This window comes from Lactuca virosa, chromosome 4 (genome assembly GCF_052849685.1).
Source record: "Lactuca virosa cultivar CGN04683 chromosome 4, Lactuca_virosa_CGN04683_v6, whole genome shotgun sequence".
Lineage (NCBI taxonomy): Eukaryota > Viridiplantae > Streptophyta > Magnoliopsida > Asterales > Asteraceae > Lactuca > Lactuca virosa.
The window spans coordinates 163783547-163803086 of NC_136429.1; the positions used below are offsets into that span (position 1 = coordinate 163783547).

A 19540-nucleotide genomic window follows, 5' to 3' on the forward strand; every position below is an offset into this window, starting at 1 on the left:
AGTATTCGTTAAACCGAGAATTTTCATAAAAAGAACGTCAAAATCTGACTTCGTATGAGGAAGTTATGATTTTTCCAAGATTCAGTATAGTAGTAGACAGCTAAAAACTCGAAATAAAGATCGAGTGATTTTTAGCCGACACAACCTAAACGAGAATCAAAGGTCTCGTCAATAGTAGTACAACGGTTAAAAGACAGACGAAAACGGACGCCGGGTGAAGAAGTTATGAAATTTAACGGACTTTTCCTGTCCCGGCGTGTTAAAATTATAATATTAAAAATGATGTCAAGATTAGCCGACGGAGTCTAAACGAAAGTTGTAGAGTATAATCTCATCTACGCGTGGATATAAAGAACGTCAAAAACGGAGCTCGTACGCGAAAGTTACGAATTTTTGAAATTTGGAAATTCGGAGTACGCCCAGCGTACTCGTGTTCACCATATTCCTCGCAATCGACACGTATCACACAGGTTCGACACGTCTGATGCCATGCATCAGGGTACGCCCAACTTACTAAGCTGTACGCCCAGCGTAATGGCTAATAGAGCAGTACGCCTAGCGTAATGGCTAATAGAACAGTACGCCCAGCGTACTTGAAGATTACGCCCAGCGTAATTCGGGTTTCAGCTACTATAAATAAAAAGCAAGACCTACGGGTTATTGTTTACAAAATCTATTTTCTCTCACTCTCTAGTTACTTTTAACCCCCCGAGGTCCCGGTATCATCCCCGACACCCGACGCAAGTCCCGACGCTCCGAAGTTCCGGAGAAAATCATATTTTCAAGTCGAAACTCTGCCCGCGTAAGGCCGATTTTCAACTAAAATTCCCCATTTTCATCAAAGAAAGTCATTTTTTGACACGAAGTGCTGCCCAAATTACTATTTTAACCTCCGGTTATTTCACGGTGAGTTCAATATAGGGACAATTGTATGTTATGTGTTATATGTTCAATGTGCTTTCCCGTGTTATTATGATAATGAGCTATACCTTTGACCACAAAGTGTATGATATAAGCATCACTTGGGTACTGGTATGTAGCCTTTGGCCATGAAGTGTATGACATAAGCATCACTTTGGCATTGGCAGAATGCTAAGATAGGGTTGAAAGCCTGTGTATTCTAGCAAAATGATATTCTGAAATTGTATTTTCTGCGCCACTTGGGCTGAAGTCTTATTGATGTATATCAAGTATTGAAATTATTATGTCTCATTGATTGTATATCTTTGAATCAAATCATTGATTGATATGGAAAGCTTGTCGCATGATTCACATATGTCTTTGTTGTTCCTTGTTCCCTTTGCTTCTGCCATATTGAAGTATATATATAGCATAACGTTATATTGTATCTATTATTGAACTCACTAAGCGTCACCGCTTACCCCTCTCAGTGTTTAACAATTGCAGGTAATAAGCATCCAGTATAGTCATATATTGTTGGAAGATTTAGAATAGTTTATACTATTACTTTTGTACTTGGGTTTACGTTGTATAAAAGCTTTAATATCCTGGGTAGTTATGTAATATACTAAAACTTAGTCGGTTTGTATCCAGTCTTTTGTAATCAAATTATCAATGAAAAATATTATTTTTGAATATGCATGTAGCATGTTTTGGAGTAACTTGGAGTAACAATGTCTTTAGTATGAAAGTTTGGTTCTTTCACAATGTGCAACCGACTTGTAAATTACAACTCACATGTCTTGGTTTCAAGAATATAAGATATTATCGTCTCACTAATCACTCGTGATAAAATCCATGAAGTGATTCAGATGAGAGTGGGTTTAATCCAATACTCGAATCTTATTCCAGGAGTACTCATAAACACTGCAGCTATGTCTAAAGCACCTAGACAAACTAGAGACCCATTCATGACAGTCTTGCCTCAATACCTACTTCCAAAGTATGATCGACTGTGGATGGTTTGAATAACCTAGTTATTCGGGAATTCAAAACATGCAAAGTGAAACACAAGAATAATACTAATCCTATGTGGCCCAAAAACTTTTGAGTCATATTGATTACTCATTATTCATTGTATAATGTTTCGAATAATCAACTTGATACTTGAATTAAAACAATAGTCATGCCATGTTCCAAGCATGCACACTATGTTTGTCTAAACAATAGTTATGCCATGCTCCAAGCATGCACACTATGTTTGGTTATGGTCCTTACTTTGTGAAATAGATCAATTGGCAATATTTCAATGATACTCATTTCACAATTCCAAATCCTTGTCGTAAATGTAAGAATATCAAATTCTTGCCCATTACGGTAATCTGTTAGATTTTAAACTTATATGCAATGATCCTCTTGTAATGACTATGCACAAAAGTCACAGAGACTTGGCAACAGACATTACAAAGTGTACCAATGGAGAGAAGTTCCACGGAAACGAAGTCTCAAATTCAAAGTACATACGTTTGAACATCTTTCTTGCATTAAGTTATCTAATCTTATTCAGATTTAAGGAATAACTTCCACCTATGGAAACATATCCATATTCCCATTTTGACTATCACTTCTGAACAAGAGTTGCCTCTTTACAGAATATGTCAATATGGTCCATCCATTTTTATACTTCCAACTATCCTTAAGCGACCAATCCTTGGCGACCTTAGATTGTCCTTAACAGTTGTTTAACCACTTTAGTCATATCTGGTTCTGTTCCTTTTTCCCTCTTAATGCCCTAGGCATTTAGAAAATTAGAACACGAGAATATTATAACATATGCAATCGATCCTATACCTGAAGCATATTGGACACGATTCATAAGGACATGATACTTGACCAGCCTTTTGCTACAATATTTCTATTTGCCTTGTTCTCACAATTCGAATTATGAAGAGGGATGCCATAATCATAATCAAATTTTGAGAGCGCAATTAACATTTCCATATATAGAATATCCTTATGTTGAACCATTCCAACATAACATTCATATATATTTGACTAAATTTGCTTAAAAACTCAATCTAAGCTTTAAGATTTTGAAATGAAGTATAAATTCCTCTCCCTTAATTACAGCAAAACAACTTTTCAAACCCTGCATCTTTGCAAATTGAAACTTTTGTTTTCTATAATTAACATTGCTAACTCGCAACACTCTTAACGTAATAATTGTGCTCCCACTAACATCATAATTACATTCTTATTAGCATAACACTTATGCTCCCACTAGCTTTGACATGTACCCAGAAATCAGTTGGACTTCTAGAAATCAATACTTATTGACTTTCTTACCAAAGTTCAGATTTTTGATACGAGATGCTTCGATAAGACTTTATCTAGGCTTCTCAAACTCATACACCTTTCCTTAGATAGCTCACATGTGTGTCTAAACAAATTTAGAACTTACAGCCATAAGTCTGAAATGTTTAACCTTTTGCCATTTCTCACAATTCGAATTATGAAAAAGGGATGTCGTAATCATAATCAAATTTGAGAATGCAAATATCACAACTGCTATCTCATTAAAATCTACTTAGTGAAAGCGTTTCCTCACTATCATTTTCATGAATCGGAGAGAAACCTTATGACACTTAGATTTTATGGTGTATATGTTCCTATCCATGTGAATTTGTCAAACCATAATCAAAAGACAAGGTTAGTGACAAATCCAAACTCATATGGATTGAACTAGTTCAATCTTAATTTCTTGCCACTTGGCAGCACAAGGGCCTACCATTGCTTCCAGGTTGTCATGCAAACAATTAAGAACTCATAGAACTCACATGCATAGTCAACTTTAACTAGAATGGGCACAGAAATAAGAATATGTCAACACGATAGGTTACAAACCTCAAGTCGTGTGCTAGTGATAAAAAATAGGTTTTCTTCTTGATTAGTTCTTGAAACTTGTCAAGATCTTTAAGACTCCCACTGACCTCTTGACATATAAGATTCTCTTGTCAAGAAACATTACTTGACAAACAAATATTCAAGAGTTAGTGCGGTTTCTTATCAAGACAAAACACTTCACACAATTGGCCTTAGTTAGTCTTTGTTTTATCCAAAACATCACATCTTACCAATTTCAAATGTACATGAGTAGAAAACAATTGGCCTTAGTTAGTCTTTGTTTTATCTAAAGATTATGTCACTCAAGGATCAATCTTGGAGTGAGACTCTAAGACTTGTTTTTGGAACGAAGTATGACTCATCTTCTAGATTTAACCATTTCAACAATTCATTATTCCTCTTCTTAGCCATACAAGTGCACTAGGGTGTCCTTAGAGGATGAATTGTGATATGGTTTTCCATAAGATGACCATAAAATATAATACTAAAGTACTCTCCCATCTTTTCAGATTGGAGAAACTTTTATCTTTCTGCCTAATTGGATTCTTCTTATAAGTCCCAAATCTGCTTGTGTATCAATCAGATCCGTTTGATGGTGCGGAATCCCAATCAAACGGATGATGCCAGATCTAATGAAGAAGAAGGAGAAGAAGAAGATGATGAATCTTGTATGATTTGATTAGAATGAAGATCCAAATACAAGATTCACATACAACTTACACACACTTAAGCTCCTCTCTTCTCTCTAACTTTCTCTCTCTACCATATATTCCTCGCACATGCACTCCTCACCCTATATATATATGAGACATGGGCCGTGAACAGGTTCACGGACGTAAACCTGTTCACGACCGTAAACACATATACAACCGTAAACACCAAGCTGTTTACGATCCTAGACATAAAAATACATTTTCCTAGAAAAGTAAAGTATAAACCAATATTTTTGATCCAACAATATCCCCCTTGGTTTATAGCTTTCTTTTCTAATAGACCCAACAAGCTCCCCCTAAAAAGTAGCTAGCTTTTCTTGTTAATCTTCATTGGGAGCTTGGATTCAACATTAATCCTCAAATTCTTCACAGCTTCAAGATGAACATGATGAATCTTCAATAAATGACTTCATCTTGAGCACTAGGGCTTTTCTTCAGAATTTGACTCTGAACGCACATTGGGTGAGGAGGCTTCTTGAAAAGATTCTTGAAAGATGGCGCTTTTAGTTTGAGAATCTTCAGAGAGAACAATGGAGATATCTAATCTTCTGGATCACTTCAGCAGGTACATAGATAGCAGCAAATTAATTGAGGAGGCTTCAATGCAATCTGTCACATAATCTTCAAGTACAGATTGACCTTGCTTCTGGGGTTGAAGGATTGAAAGTTGAAAGAATAGTCTTCATTTCTTGCTCCTTCGAATGAGATTTTTTCGATGATCACGGACGAATCATTGGCTCAGAAATTCTTGATACAGTCTCCATGAGTCTCATCTACATCTGAATTCACTTTTCAAAAAAAAAAAAAAAAAACTTAGCACACAATATTTTTGGATTTTTTTTAATTTTTCTGAACAATAAATAAAACAGAAATAACACTATTTTTTTTTTGGATTTTTTAATTTTCTGATTTTTGTTTGATTTTTGAATTTTTTTTAATTCTCCCCCTAAATTTGTGCATAGAGGAAAACTATGAACAAATTTAATAAAAACAAAAAAATTTGGGATCAAAGTTATAAGACAGTCTTAACTTGTTTATCAGTACCTTCACATTCATGAATAGATCTGGTCAATTGCCGGTATTGTGGTCCACTTAAACACGAAGAATATTGACAAACTTTTCCAAATATACCATTCAGCTGACGACGACCACGGGTATTGTTGTCCACTTAAATTAAGCATCGAGATCTACAGACAACCTCTAAATGGTTCAATTTTAGTTGCACTAAAACGTTTTCCCCACTTCCCGATATACCCTGGTTATCAAGAACTTCCAAAGAACTCCTTACTTTAGGTGAGTAAACAATTATTAAGGAGGAAATCAGATTTAAAAATAGGTGCATATGTTGTGTCCCAGGTCGGATCTCTTTCAATCACGCAAAGGGGACAACATATGGCTAACAGAGATAGAGGGATTGAGAGGTAGAATATTGCATATGCTGTGTTCCAGGTCGGATCATTTCAATCACGCAGAGGAGACATCATATGACTAACAGATAGAAAGAATTGCATAGATAAAGAGGTGCATAGAGATAGAGTTGCATATGTTGCATTCCAGGTCGGATCTCTTCCAATCACGCAGAGGAAGCAACATATGACTGACAGATAGAAAGCAAGAAAATAATTTCCTACATACCTACTTTATCAGAACCCCCCAGTTGCCCTATCAGAACCAGAATTAAGGAAATAAGTCTGTACATCAAGGATAAGTTGAATCACAGTTCTAGATGCATGTTAATTTAGTGTATCCCGTGGGTTCCCGTGTTTATCTCACTGCTCAACCTACCCGAGTGTCGTATGGTCAGTCCAAACAATCCTATCTAAATCCACACTGTCAAATCCTTCGTGCCTACCAGCACATTGAACATAGAGTCTAGACAATTCAAATTCAGTCCCTTACACATGTTTAGACTGCCCGTTATCACTTTCTTGATATCACTTCCCAAACAATACCTACTAAAGAAAAACTATAAGAAAGAAAAAAACTGTCTTTAAATCGAATTAGTGTAAGATAAACTCAGGAGTATCGAGAAGAAAAATCAAACCGTGTATCACCGATTGAATTTGCATCCAGAAGGTCTGAGAACAGCATGCATAATCTCAGAACAAATCCAAAAATTCTTCACGTCGTTAAGCACAAAACCTCATGTGTGATCCTCTCCTTTCTTCCTTTCCCGCAAAGGACACATTCTCTCAAACAAAGTTCTAAGTGTTGCAAAGTTGAGAGATGTCTCCTATCATGTGCCTGGAACAGCCACCATCAACAAACCGAAGTCTGATGATATGCCTCCATAGCTGCTCCGACACAGAGCGGGATTAGTTGGTGTTTGGAACCCAGTCCATTTTGAAACTGGGTTGACCTTTGTCATCTGTGCAAGGAACTCTCTCCCATGACATCTCCTGCTTATCACAAACAGAAGATGTAGAAATATTAGAATCATTAGAAGATTTGGGAGATTGAACCTTTGGTACCCATCTGTAGTTGGGTTTAACCCATTTCTTTTTCGATCCGATGGGTGCCCCGACACTTGTTTCAGAACTTGAAGCCGATCTTCGAGATGACTTTGACCTAACCGGTCTTTGTTTCACTGGAGCATCTCTTGGACTGGACTTCTTGCCCGACATTCCCTTCTTGTTCTTGGGATTTTGATTCTTGGCCTTGGGAGTTGAACTCTTGCCCTTGTTGGCATTCCAGTCGCCATTTCGCGATTTTGACCTTGAAGGGATTCTTTTGGGGAATCTCCCACTTTGCGCGTTCTGCCATCCTTGTGCGTAGTAAGGAACGTATGCGCGATTTGGACAGTTTCTGGCAATGTGTCCACATGTTCCACAGTGATAACATGTCTTTTTCTTCACTGGGAAGTTGTTTCTTCCTGCCCCTGGTGGCGTATCCTTGCCTTGTCGCTGATTGTTCCCACAAGCACACTTGCAGCAGGCCGTCTGTTTCACTTGCTTTGGTGGCATGTATTTCTCAACAGCAGGTTTATCAGAAGTAACTGAGTTAGAAGCAACAGATTCAGAGTTCAAGGAGACATTGGTTTGTTCAAAAGTGTTCTCCCTGTTCTCTTCTTCCACTACTTTACCTGCACAAGAAGTAGAAACATCAGTATTTTTCATCTCAGCACCCTCAGTTGGCCCTGATTGTTCAGTCTTAACTGAAGCTGAAGCAGGGGGTTGGCCATACTTAAGGTGTGCTTTATTTGCTATTTCTTCCTTAGTTAGAGGGGTGAAAGTGTAGTGATCATTGAAAGGAGGTGGAACATCATGATACCCTAGACCCTTGTTTTGATTATCTTTAAATCTCAATTGTTTTTCAACTAAGGACTCGACTGTCTTACTTGACGCAGTATAATTTTTGAAACTAACATCTATTTTTCCACACTTAATTTTCAAAGTGTCAAGTTCTTCAGTTACAGCAGCGAGTTGTTTCTTAATGTAATTGTAATTTTCACACTTGTTGCTGTACTCCTCCTCCAATTTCCTAAAGTCCTTAGTCTTGGCCTCTAGTTTCTCTTTTAATGGTCTCTGGTCTTTCTTAAGTTCACACTTCTCATATTTTAGGTCCTCGTTCTCTCTCTTTATCAACTCAATTTGTTCACGTAAAAATTTAATTGTTTTAATGCAAGTTTGAGAACAAGAAACTTCATTGACCGGAATGTTTGAGGAACTCATTTTTATCAAAAATGCCCTTTGACTTAAAAACTCAAAAGTCAACCTTAAAAGTCAAATTAAAAAAAAGCCAAACTTAAAAAGTCAAACTTAAAAGCTAAATTTGAAATTTTGAAAGTTAAACGAGAAAGTCAAAGTTTAAAGTCGAAGGTCAAACTTGAAAAGTCAAAGTCAAAATTTGAGGTCAAAAGTCAAAAATTAAAAACTAAAATTTTTGGTTGAAAATGAAATTTGAAAATTTGAAAATTTGAAAATTTGATTTTTGGGCAAAAAGTGTCAAATTTGCGAAATTAAAGTTGAAGCAGCGAAGCCTTATGAATTAAATCTGGAAGGAAGATATCATCTCGCAGCCTAGATGAGTTGGAAGAGGCGCTGGGTTTATGAATCAGGGGACCCGGGTTCGATCCCTGGCAACCCCCAAAATCGATTCCCCTTTTTTTAAGTGTACGCGGCCGCTAACTTCGGACTCTATGCGAGGCTGACCGCGAATCTGAGGCGAGGACCGCAAACTAAGCTGACCGTGAACATGCGAGAACGGTCGTGAACTTCGGACCGTGAACCCCGACCGAACACGTGCGAGGCTGGCCGTAAACCGAGGACCGCAAACGAGCAGGCCGTAAACGAACTTCGGACTCGGGGCCGTAAACAGGTTTACGACCGTAAACCCTTCAATGGCCGTGAACCCTTCAAAGGCTGAGAACTCTTTAAGGGTTGTATACCCTTCAACAGATCGCGAAAAAAACGACGTTTTTCACCATTTTTGTTCCAAAACTCGATCAAAAACTCGTTTTTATAAAAAACACAAAGAACAACCCCCCCCCCCTAATTTTCAAAGATCTATCCAAAAACGCAAAAATCCTTCAAAAATAAGATCAAATACGCTCCAGATCTGGCCAAAATGATTGCTACAATCCAAGCTCTGATACCAATTGTAAGTCCCAAATCTGTTTGTGTATCAATCAGATCCGTTTGATGGTGCTGAATCCCAATCAAACGGATGATGCCAGATCTAATGAAGAAGAAGGAGAAGAAGAAGATGATGAATCTTGTATGATTTGATTAGAATGAAGATCCAAATACAAGATTCACATACAACTTACACACACTTAAGCTCCTCTCTTCTCTCTAACTTTCTCTCTCTACCATATATTCCTCACACATGCACTCCTCACCCTATATATATGAGACATGGGCCGTGAACAGGTTCACAGACGTAAACCTATTCACGGCCGTAAACACAACCGTAAACACATATACAGCCGTAAACACCAAGCTGTTTACGGTCCTAGACATAAAAATACATTTTCCTAGAAAGTAAAGTATAAACCAATATTTTTGACCCAACACTTCTCATACGTTCTGCCATACATTGAAAATTTTCCAATGTTTCAGAATTATACTTAAACTTGTAAGTACAACCGTATTTACTTACTTTCAGTAAATCATGAAGAATAGTCTTATCGATCTCTGTGGTGGACCTGACCAGCGCACACCCAGTGTACCCGATCCCCTAGTCCTTCACTTGACTCACATATACATATGAACAAGAAATTAGTCTTAATTTCACAAAGACGAAAATACTCATTCTTCATACAATACCAGTTGGATGATTCCAAGTTTCTATCCAACTGAAACTTGGGTGATGAGAATCTTTCCTTATTTGGCAAATTCTCGACACTACCACAAACGAAGGAATCAAATTCATATTGCTAAAATAGAAACATCAATTTTCACAAATGCCATTGCAAGGAGATATAACAAAATAAAAACAATATTTTATTTATTTATGAAATGCAGAAAAACTTTTCCTTATAATGCAATTACAAATGAAAACAATGTTATTACATATTTCCTAGCAATCTATCATAACTCCTAAGAAGTAGCTAAAAAAACGATCTTCGAACCATGCGATTGAAATCCATCTTCACGATCAGATTCAACATACTCTTACTTTTAAGCTTCCTTTCCTTTGCTTGATCCTACAAAACATCAAAATGCAACCTTTTCACATTATGTATTAAGAATCAACAATTAGGAACTTAATAGCGTTAGATAGTGGACTTACCTGAAGCAGAGTCAAACTTTTTGATTCTACCTTCTTTCAGATCTTTCAGGTAGTCAGGACAGCTTCGCTTCAAATGTCCCTTCAAATGGCAGTAGAAACAAATGGCTTCTTTTGCATTTGCACATGAGACAATCACAAACTTAGCCTTTCTCTTTACCATTTAGTCAACCGGGTTGACTATGGTCGATCCCTTTCCATTGGGAAGAGAAATCTTTTCTGGACTTCCAATGTTACCATTGTCAATGTCCATGGAAGTTTGAGAAGTAGATCTTCCAATCAAATTTGCTTTTCCAGTGCGCCAAATCATTGCTGATTCAGCAGCAACAAGCAAATAGGTAAGATCAATAAGGGTCATGCCGTGGTCTGTCACATAGTAGTCCTTAATGAATTCACTATATGACTCGGGAAGTGATTGAAGAATCCAGTCAACATCCAACTTCCTCGAGACAATGACACCCAATCCTCTCAGCCTGTCAATATGTGACTTCATCTCCAAGACGTGAGTACACACGGGCCTTCCATCTTGATGTTTCATTGCAAGTAGGGCTTGAGTGACCTTGAACTTTTCAAGTCTTCGAACTTGTGGGTTATGGAGAATAATTGGAGGAGGTGGAGGAAATAAAGTATGATTTCCACTTCCACGATCCAACCGTGGAACATCATCTTCAAGAGGAAAGCTTATTCCAAAAGATTTGGGAAGACAATAGTTGTCTGAACTAGACATCTACAATGGGCGAAATTCAAGTTTAGTTGATTTAAGTCCTTAATATAACACCCAAATGAAATATTAAGGCTAGGACCCAACACAATATTTTACAATTCGGAAGAGCGATGCTGTAATCCTTTTGCAATATATTTGAAGGTAGGTAAATGACGATTTACCAATTTCCACCACGAAAAACGAAAAAGAATGTTAGGTTTTAAGTGAATTGAAACTCCTAGATCCTTTGAGATTCATTGAAATTTTCAATGGCATGTTTAAATCTCGATTGTGCCCTTTAAGTTTGTGAATGGCATGCCGAGGATCACAAACAAGGTGTGAATAACCATGCAAATTAGCTTGGTACACCCAATGTTACAAACCACCTAATCAATGTGACGGTTAACCACATACGCTCCATTGATCTATGATTAACATCAAGCTCCCCTTTGTCACGCACTGTCAGTCCCAGGTTAGTGTGCCGGTTAACCACACACGCTCCACTAACGACTTAACAAAGTGCAAAATGCAATTTCATGGGTTAGCACCAAATTCACATTTTTCCTAAGTAACTAAGATTGGGAATTTAATAAAAGTTTAGTTACTTTATAATTATCATCATACTTATAATGAAAATTAATTTCCTATTATACCCGTTCGGCTAGCGACCCTCCACCAGTCAAGGAAGCGGTGGGTGAGAGTGGACACCCATTAAACTGCCATTTTGTAGGCAGTAACCTTATACCCCCTTATGGACCGGCTTCATGAATGAGGCCTACTAACGGTAAGACTGACTTATTCTTATACATATATATAAATATTAAACCTATAATATTATAATAGTATAAGTGTAAAATTTTAACTTTTAATACTCTAGGGTTTGGAACTAAAGTATTCAAAAGGTGAAACTTTACAAATTCCAAAACTGGAGGGCAAGTTTTGAAACTTATCAAAACTTTTCAAATCCATAGCTTATGAGTTTAATATAGGTTTTAATGAAAAGACTCTTGAAAATCCATAACTTGAGGACAAGTTATGGAGTTCATAAAATGATTTATGGGAAAAAGACTCTTTAAGTTCATAACCTATTATTTTAATGATCTCTTTAAAAGAAAACTTTTCATTTTCTATAACTTGAGGACAAGTTATGGAATTCATCAAAACCATTTAGATCAAAAATTCTAACAAGAAAATCAAAAAAAAATTGTCTATGATCTAAATTAAACTCATAAGAACAAGACAATTCATATCAAACAAATTTCATGTAATTATCCTAACCATATAAACTAATACAAAACATGAAACTTTGACAATTATCTTTTAAATTGGATAAGCATGATCATTACCACATCAAAAACAAGTTTATAAGTTCAAAAACAGTTTAGGGTAATGATCCTAGTCCAATTCCAGCTTTAAAACTCGAAATTCTGCATCCAAGAGCACCAACTCGTCGAGTGTATGAACTGACTCGGCGAGTTGGTCAGTTTATAGGGTGGACTCGTCGAGTTCCCAGTGGACTGGCGAGTCCACTGTCCAGACAGTAGAAAATCGATTTTTTTAGCTTTTGAAAGCAAGTAGCATCAAGTATAATGGAAAACAACCCTAGGCTTTGATACCACTGAAGGGTTTTGAGCATTCTAACACTCCTATGGTGTACATGCAACCCTAGATGCTTTGGATCTATGTTTCTCTAATATACATGCAAGCTTTCAATTTTCCAAAGCATCATCCTAACTAGCATACAATGGAGTATCTTTACTACAAAATTTTAGTTAGATGACATACCTTTTGTTGTAGTTGGAAACCTTTGGACCTTTAAGAACTTAGCACCAATAGTGTGAATGCCTCAAATGGAATCACAACACACCTTTGGATAAAAGTTGACTTTTGAGAGAATATCCTCACACCAAAATCGGCTCAATGATCTTTCAAGAACTAATGCTCAATTTTGGAGGCTAAGGGGATTCTTATATAGTGTGGCTTAATTAGGGTTACACCATGCAAACCCTAATGTGCATGACTTTCCACATTCCTTAGGCTCAATGGGTTTTAACCTTCATGGAGTATCCATGGTTCACCACATGGGTTTAGTCCAACATAAAGAACTATGGATCACAAGCCCACTTTATAAGAATGAATGATTTACCAAATCAATCCCCATTTATTTAATTAGTCTCTTTTGATCACAAAATTAATTCCAAACTAATTCTTGATCAATACTAATTAAATAATATGATTTCATATTAATATATTAGAACTTAAAATATATTAACAAATCATAAATAACCTATTCTCAAAAGTACATCCTATCAAATTGTCCTGATGATATGCAACCCAAATGAACCATGCTACTCTCGGGTCAAGTACATACCAATAATAGTTATGGGCTTAGACACCTAATCCAACAATTTTGTGATATGTGGTACACTAGATGTAGTAGAGATATGTGGTATGGTAGTTAGTTATATGCTAAGTGGTATGCTAGTGATTATATGATACTTGCAGGGAAGACCATGGGGGGAGCCCATGGCACTTGGATAAGACTACGTGGGGGAGCCCATGGCTTAGTAGTTAAGACCATGGGGGAGCCCATGGTAGTCGAATGAAAGACCATGTGGGGGAGCCCATGGCTTGTTGGTTAAAGACCATGGGGGAGCCCATGGAACTTTGGTATAAGACTATGTGGGGGGAGCCCATGGCATCCTTATATGTTTGTATACATGGCTGATATGGTATATGTAGCTTTTATAGTTGATATGATATGTGTTTATGTGGATTGTGTGTGGGGTATGCCCTGGGGAACTCACTAAGCATTAGCTTACAGTTTGTTGATTTGTTTCAGGTACATCTGAGCCTAAGGACAAAGGCAAGGCTTGATGACGCGACGTGCACTCTCCGACATTTGTTTTGATGGGACAATCTGATGTTTTGAATAAAATGTTAAATGTTATGAATTTTGAAAACAGTGGTTAATATTACTTCACATTTTATGGGAATGTTTGGTTAATTGAAAATGAAAATTTTATTTGAAAAATTTGGGTCGTTACATCTATGCTTAGCAATAGGGGTGAAATAGACCTAATACCGGTTGAAAGATATCGAATGGAGTGAAATAGACCAAGCACTGGTTGAAAGATAGCGAAGGGGTGAAATATTGAAAGATACCAAAGGGGGTGAAATAGACCCAATACTGGTTGAAAGATACCGAAGGGAGTGAAATAGACCCGATTTAGTTTCAAGTTGTTATGTATGTTTGGTATGTGGTATTGTGAGGAACTCACTAAGCTTTGTGCTTATAGTTTATGTTTAAAATGTTTTCAGGTACTACTGGTTTCAAAAGGAAGGGCCCGGCTTGATCACACTCCATCTCCTGGAGACTTATTCCGCATTGTCTATTTATGGTTTTTCTCTGATGATTTGAGAATACTTTTATTATGACCATCTTTTGGGATAATGAATGAATGATTTTGACTTATTTAAAATGACATTTTTACTCGGTATTTTTGAGTCGTTACACATCCATATCCAAATTCTATATCCTTGGATTGTCAAGATCGACTAGGTAGGCTCTGGAAACTTATACTTCTTTTTGATGGACTATAATATTTGTGGGCTTGATTTTGGCATCAAGAAAAAGAAGAGTTGTATTTTGCTTGATCATTGTCATGGTGCGTGATTACATTAAAAGAGTTTTGGTTTGTGCTCTAGATCATTCAAGGAAAAGAAAGGAATCATTTAACACAAAGAAAGGTATACCATTCGACCCTCTCTATAGGGTTTCAGTTTTTGTTGGTTCTAGTCATGAACTTGTGATCCTTGATGCAATATAATGTAATAGTTTTCATTTTTCTTCCGTTGCATTTGTTTGTAAAAACCATCATACCATTTTGTTCTAACGGTATTGGAAGTCATTTAGGCTCTCTCTTAAAGTCGTTTGGCTATCAATTCATAATGAAGAAGCTCAGCACCATGGTACCATTACCATATAGTGTAGTTTACTCAAAACGTCTGACATTATGCTTTGTTCTTTAGGAAGCCATAAACAGGAGCTTTAAAGAGACGACAAAATGAGGATTTTGGAATGTACACATTAAGTAACTTGTGTGTTTTCGTAGTTCTCAAATAGTCTTTCACGCAGATCTATTCTTTGATAGTTTAATGCCACTTTGCTTATAATTAATGGATGTGGAACAAGTTAAAAAAAAACAAAAAAAAAACAAATTGTTGGCATGATTTTATCTATAAAATTCAAAGGATAATGACTTAAAAGGGTAATATATTTTTCAATTTGTACACATTTGGTCACTGATTTTTTTTTCGTCCACATTTACCCCTTCAACTTGTTAAACTATACACATTCAGTCCTTATGACTGGTTACTCCAGGTTTGCCGGAAAAAATGACTTAATAGGGTAATATATTTCTCATATTGTACACATTTAGTCCTTAATATTTTTGTACAAATTCAGCCCTTAATATTCTTTTTGTTTCAAAATATGTCATTTTTGTTTTTGTACTCATTCAGTACTTATGAATGATTTCTTTAGTTTTTCTCACGACATCTTACGTGGGACAATCATTGTTGAAGTGTGTGAGGTTGTTGATGTTTATGTGTAACGTCTCATTTTCACAACTAAAATTTTTCATTTTTAAATAAGGAAAAGGTCCCTAACACTACTAGAAAAACAACCTTTTACGACGTGCAATGCGTGTCGTAAAACGCTCAGACGACGCGCAAATGTGCGTCAAGGAAGACCCTGTCATAACGAGAGACGACACGCTTTTACGCGTCGTCTATAGACGACGCGCATTTATGACACGCAATGTGTATCATTAAAACCCCTGTCAAGAAAGGTCATGTCATAAATGAAGATGACACACCGTTTTGCGTATCGTAAATTTAAATGTTAAAAAAATATATATTTATATATTTATTAATTTTTAAATTAAATTTTCATTTAATGTCTCATAATAGAAATAAAATACCATATACAAAAAATACAATCCATTGCATAAAATTTAATGTCATACAATTCTATTTCTTACAATATATAAATTTGCATTCATCTAATCTACTCTGTGTTTCATACTAACAATGGAAATGAAGAACGCAACACTTGCATTTGCAGCATCTTATCTCTTTCAGCTTGAGCTTTCTTTTCCTCTTCTAACTCCAGAGCTATTCGCTTTCATCAACCCTGTAAACACAACACAAAATCACTTGTCATTTTCATTCTACTTTTAAAATTAATTCTTATTAGGACATTCTACTTTTAAACCTACCAATCTAGCAAATTTTTCAAAGAATATAATTTATAATTTTTTTTATGGAAAGTACATTGCTATTTCTTAAATACAAGATGTTACAAATCAAGAAACTTACATGGACTACTGACCACCAGTTTTTCCTGCATCATCTGAGTATATATATGAATATTACCCTTGTCTAAAGTACTTGAATGAAGTGGATGAAGTGGATGTGTATCATACAAATAAGATTCTCTCATAAAAAATGTATTAAGCAAAATACCTAATTTGCCCCTCCACTAATAAGATTCTCTTTATTTGTTGATTTTCGCATATTACCCTTGTCTAAAGTGCTTGAATGAAGTGGATGTGTATCATACAAAAAGAATGGAACAAGATATTACTAAAATACAGTTTCATAGTCTAGGCCTTGGTTATCCTCTGGTGAATAATTGTCTAAACTTATATCAACAAAGTTGATTGCATTGTAGTTCTTAATGAATCTCATGTACAAGTGTACCATTTTTTTAACTCTAATGTTTGTAGCATATATTTGGTTATTGATTTTTTTGTCATTGTAAGCACATCACAATTCTTGCATGTATATATATTTAGCAATGTTAACCAGTGGAAGAAAAACAAAAGGATATATGTATGAGTCAACTATACCAGTTATCACCTGTTAGGGACTTTGGGTTTCAAATTCACTTGTTAAAATGGAAATCGTATATTACTTACTGTATGAGTAAGGTAATAAACAACGAAAGATAGTAATAACAATCTGGCATTGAAGAATGTATAGAGGAATGGATAGTAAGAAACCTTGAGCTCTTGTAATAACTGTTCAACACGCTTAATAGTTCGCAATCCTGCTGAAGAGCTTGCAGCTTCCACCATTTGATCCAGTGCATAGGTTCTCAAGTTCACCCGAAGCTGCACACAAGAAATAATGATATGATTTCCTTCAGAGTACAAACATGAAAAAAAAAAAGAAGCAAACAGCTCTTGATTGATATGTGGGGCAGGTGTTGAATTAAGAAACATACAGGTATTTACCATTCATGTCAATATTATATTATATATATATATATATATATATATATATATATATATATATATATATATATATATGTGTATATATATATATATATATATATATATATAGAAGCAATGGCACATAAAGACTTGCCATACCATGCGAAGGGAAGCTGAAGCAACAGCAGCATTGTCTGCCATTGACATCAAAGGTGCAACACCTCCACCTCCACCTGCATACTAGAAGTTAATGCGGTATCAGCAGGAGCACCAGTTTTCTCCACGCCTTCTGGACTAATATTTGATGTGACAGCCAACTCTGCATCTTGAGCAGCCTGAAAAACACATAACCAAGTATTATCTTTTCAGAAAATAAGGGGCATAGGAAGCTTAATCCTTCACATCGATCCACAAGTTCATAAAATTACTAAAATTGCTATTAAACACTTCACAAGATTACAAAACTTACCTTTGCAGCCATACGTGACTCGGTTATTTTCTTAGCTTCAGAAAGAACCTGAAACAAAAAGCTTATGTTCCATACTAATACTATAAGAAAAAAAAGGCTTTGATTATTTTAAGGGAAAAATGCATACCTCAGCATCTTTACGCTCTTGGTGCTTTGTTTGGGAGAGAACCATGGACAATGCACGCTTACGCTCTATCTCTTGAGAGATATTGTCTGGGAGAGAACCATAGACAACTGTTGGTAATAATGAAGACAAGAAAAAGAAAGCATCCGATGACTACAAAATAATAAGCTATTACAATGCAGAATGCTCAAGTCAATGACCAACAACTTCATGCAAAAGTAACTGTCATGAAAAGGAAGAAATAACATCTACATTGTTGTATTTTGCAAAGGAATAATCTCCTGGCGGTGGAGTTCCATTTACAACTCTAACCTATAAAAGTTCAGAAGCAAAATACATTTTATGAATACCTCCAAATCACAAAAAGAAAAATGTACAGAATAATATACCCAATGGTACAGCTGCAAGTTATCTTTTCGAGCAGAATTTGTGAAAGCAAGCCATTCCCAAGTTATCTGAAGAACAAAGAGTCACCAGTAAGTGTCCGAGATAAGAACAACATGCATCAATGAGGATATCAGGTAGGAAGTGATCAACTGATGAACAAAAGAGTGAATGTGATTAAAAGTCAATATGTACGACACGTGTGACTTGTGATATCACTTATAATATCCTACACAAAAGACTGAGGCTGAATAAAGGTGATCCCATGCCTCCCACTACAATTACTAAGTAGTTCAATAATCTAAGAGACCTATCAAAGAATCAACCCATGCATGATGTAATTCTTCAAAGCATGTGTTGATGAAATGGTCAGCAGACTTGAGCACATAGTTCACTTCTGCAGTAGAGGGGACTCATTTTTTTTGGCAAATTTGAAATACTGGGCTGTAATTATTGACAATGTCCAAGTAAACACGAATTGAATTGCAGATGGGGTGATACATTAGTAAATAATTAACTAATACCCAACTAGAATAGCAACTTTGCAAGCAAGAATCCCCAGTCCAATAAACTTACAAACATTATACTTGAGCAACTTGGGAGAGAAATTAGAAAAGGTCACAAGCCAACCTTCTCATTTTCAGGTTGATGATGCTTTTTTAACTGATTGGGATCAATGGAAGGCATAAGAGGCGCCACACCACCTGTAAGCGCATAAACCTACAACCATAAATGCTTCAAAAAATCAAGAAACCACACAAACAATCTCAAAGGTATGTATGCATGTAATGTACAAACCTCGCGCGAAATGCCATCGGGTTTTCTCTGAGAATCCTTCTGGGGTCTCGATTTCTTTTCCTATGGTATGGGCAGTGAAATTTTCGGTATTCCTAGAATGTCCTTGGCATCCATTATCGAAGTTAGGGTTTTGACGTCAGTCCTTGTAATACAGACCAATCAATATTGTATGAGAAACTGCAGAAAACAAACAAATATTAAGTTGTAATAATGAAAATGAAACTGAAAATGATAACTTACCACTATAGTAGCGATTCTTCAGTTCCTCCATTGTTCGAGATGATGAAAATCTATCAGCAATCACAGAGAATCGCAGATCAAAACGTTCACACAAATCAAACAGTTCATCCGTCTCTTCTTTGGTCCATGTCTGGCATACACAATTTTAGATTGCTCAAAACTCAAAATAGAGATCAACACCTCATCAAAGATGATCTATCGAAAATATCTGACAACATAAAATCGGAATCCTATCACCATTAACAATCATATGGATCGCATATGATTAGTAATTAGCGAATAATATCTGTAATT

The 19540-nt window shown here is 36.1% G+C and overlaps 1 pseudogene; it reads right to left on the reverse strand.

The window, feature by feature from the left end:
- Window positions 1–16871: 16871 nt before the first annotated feature.
- On the reverse strand, window positions 16872–19120 carry LOC145105316 (SWR1-complex protein 4-like; annotated as a pseudogene).
- Between the last annotated feature and the right edge of the window lie 420 nt (window positions 19121–19540).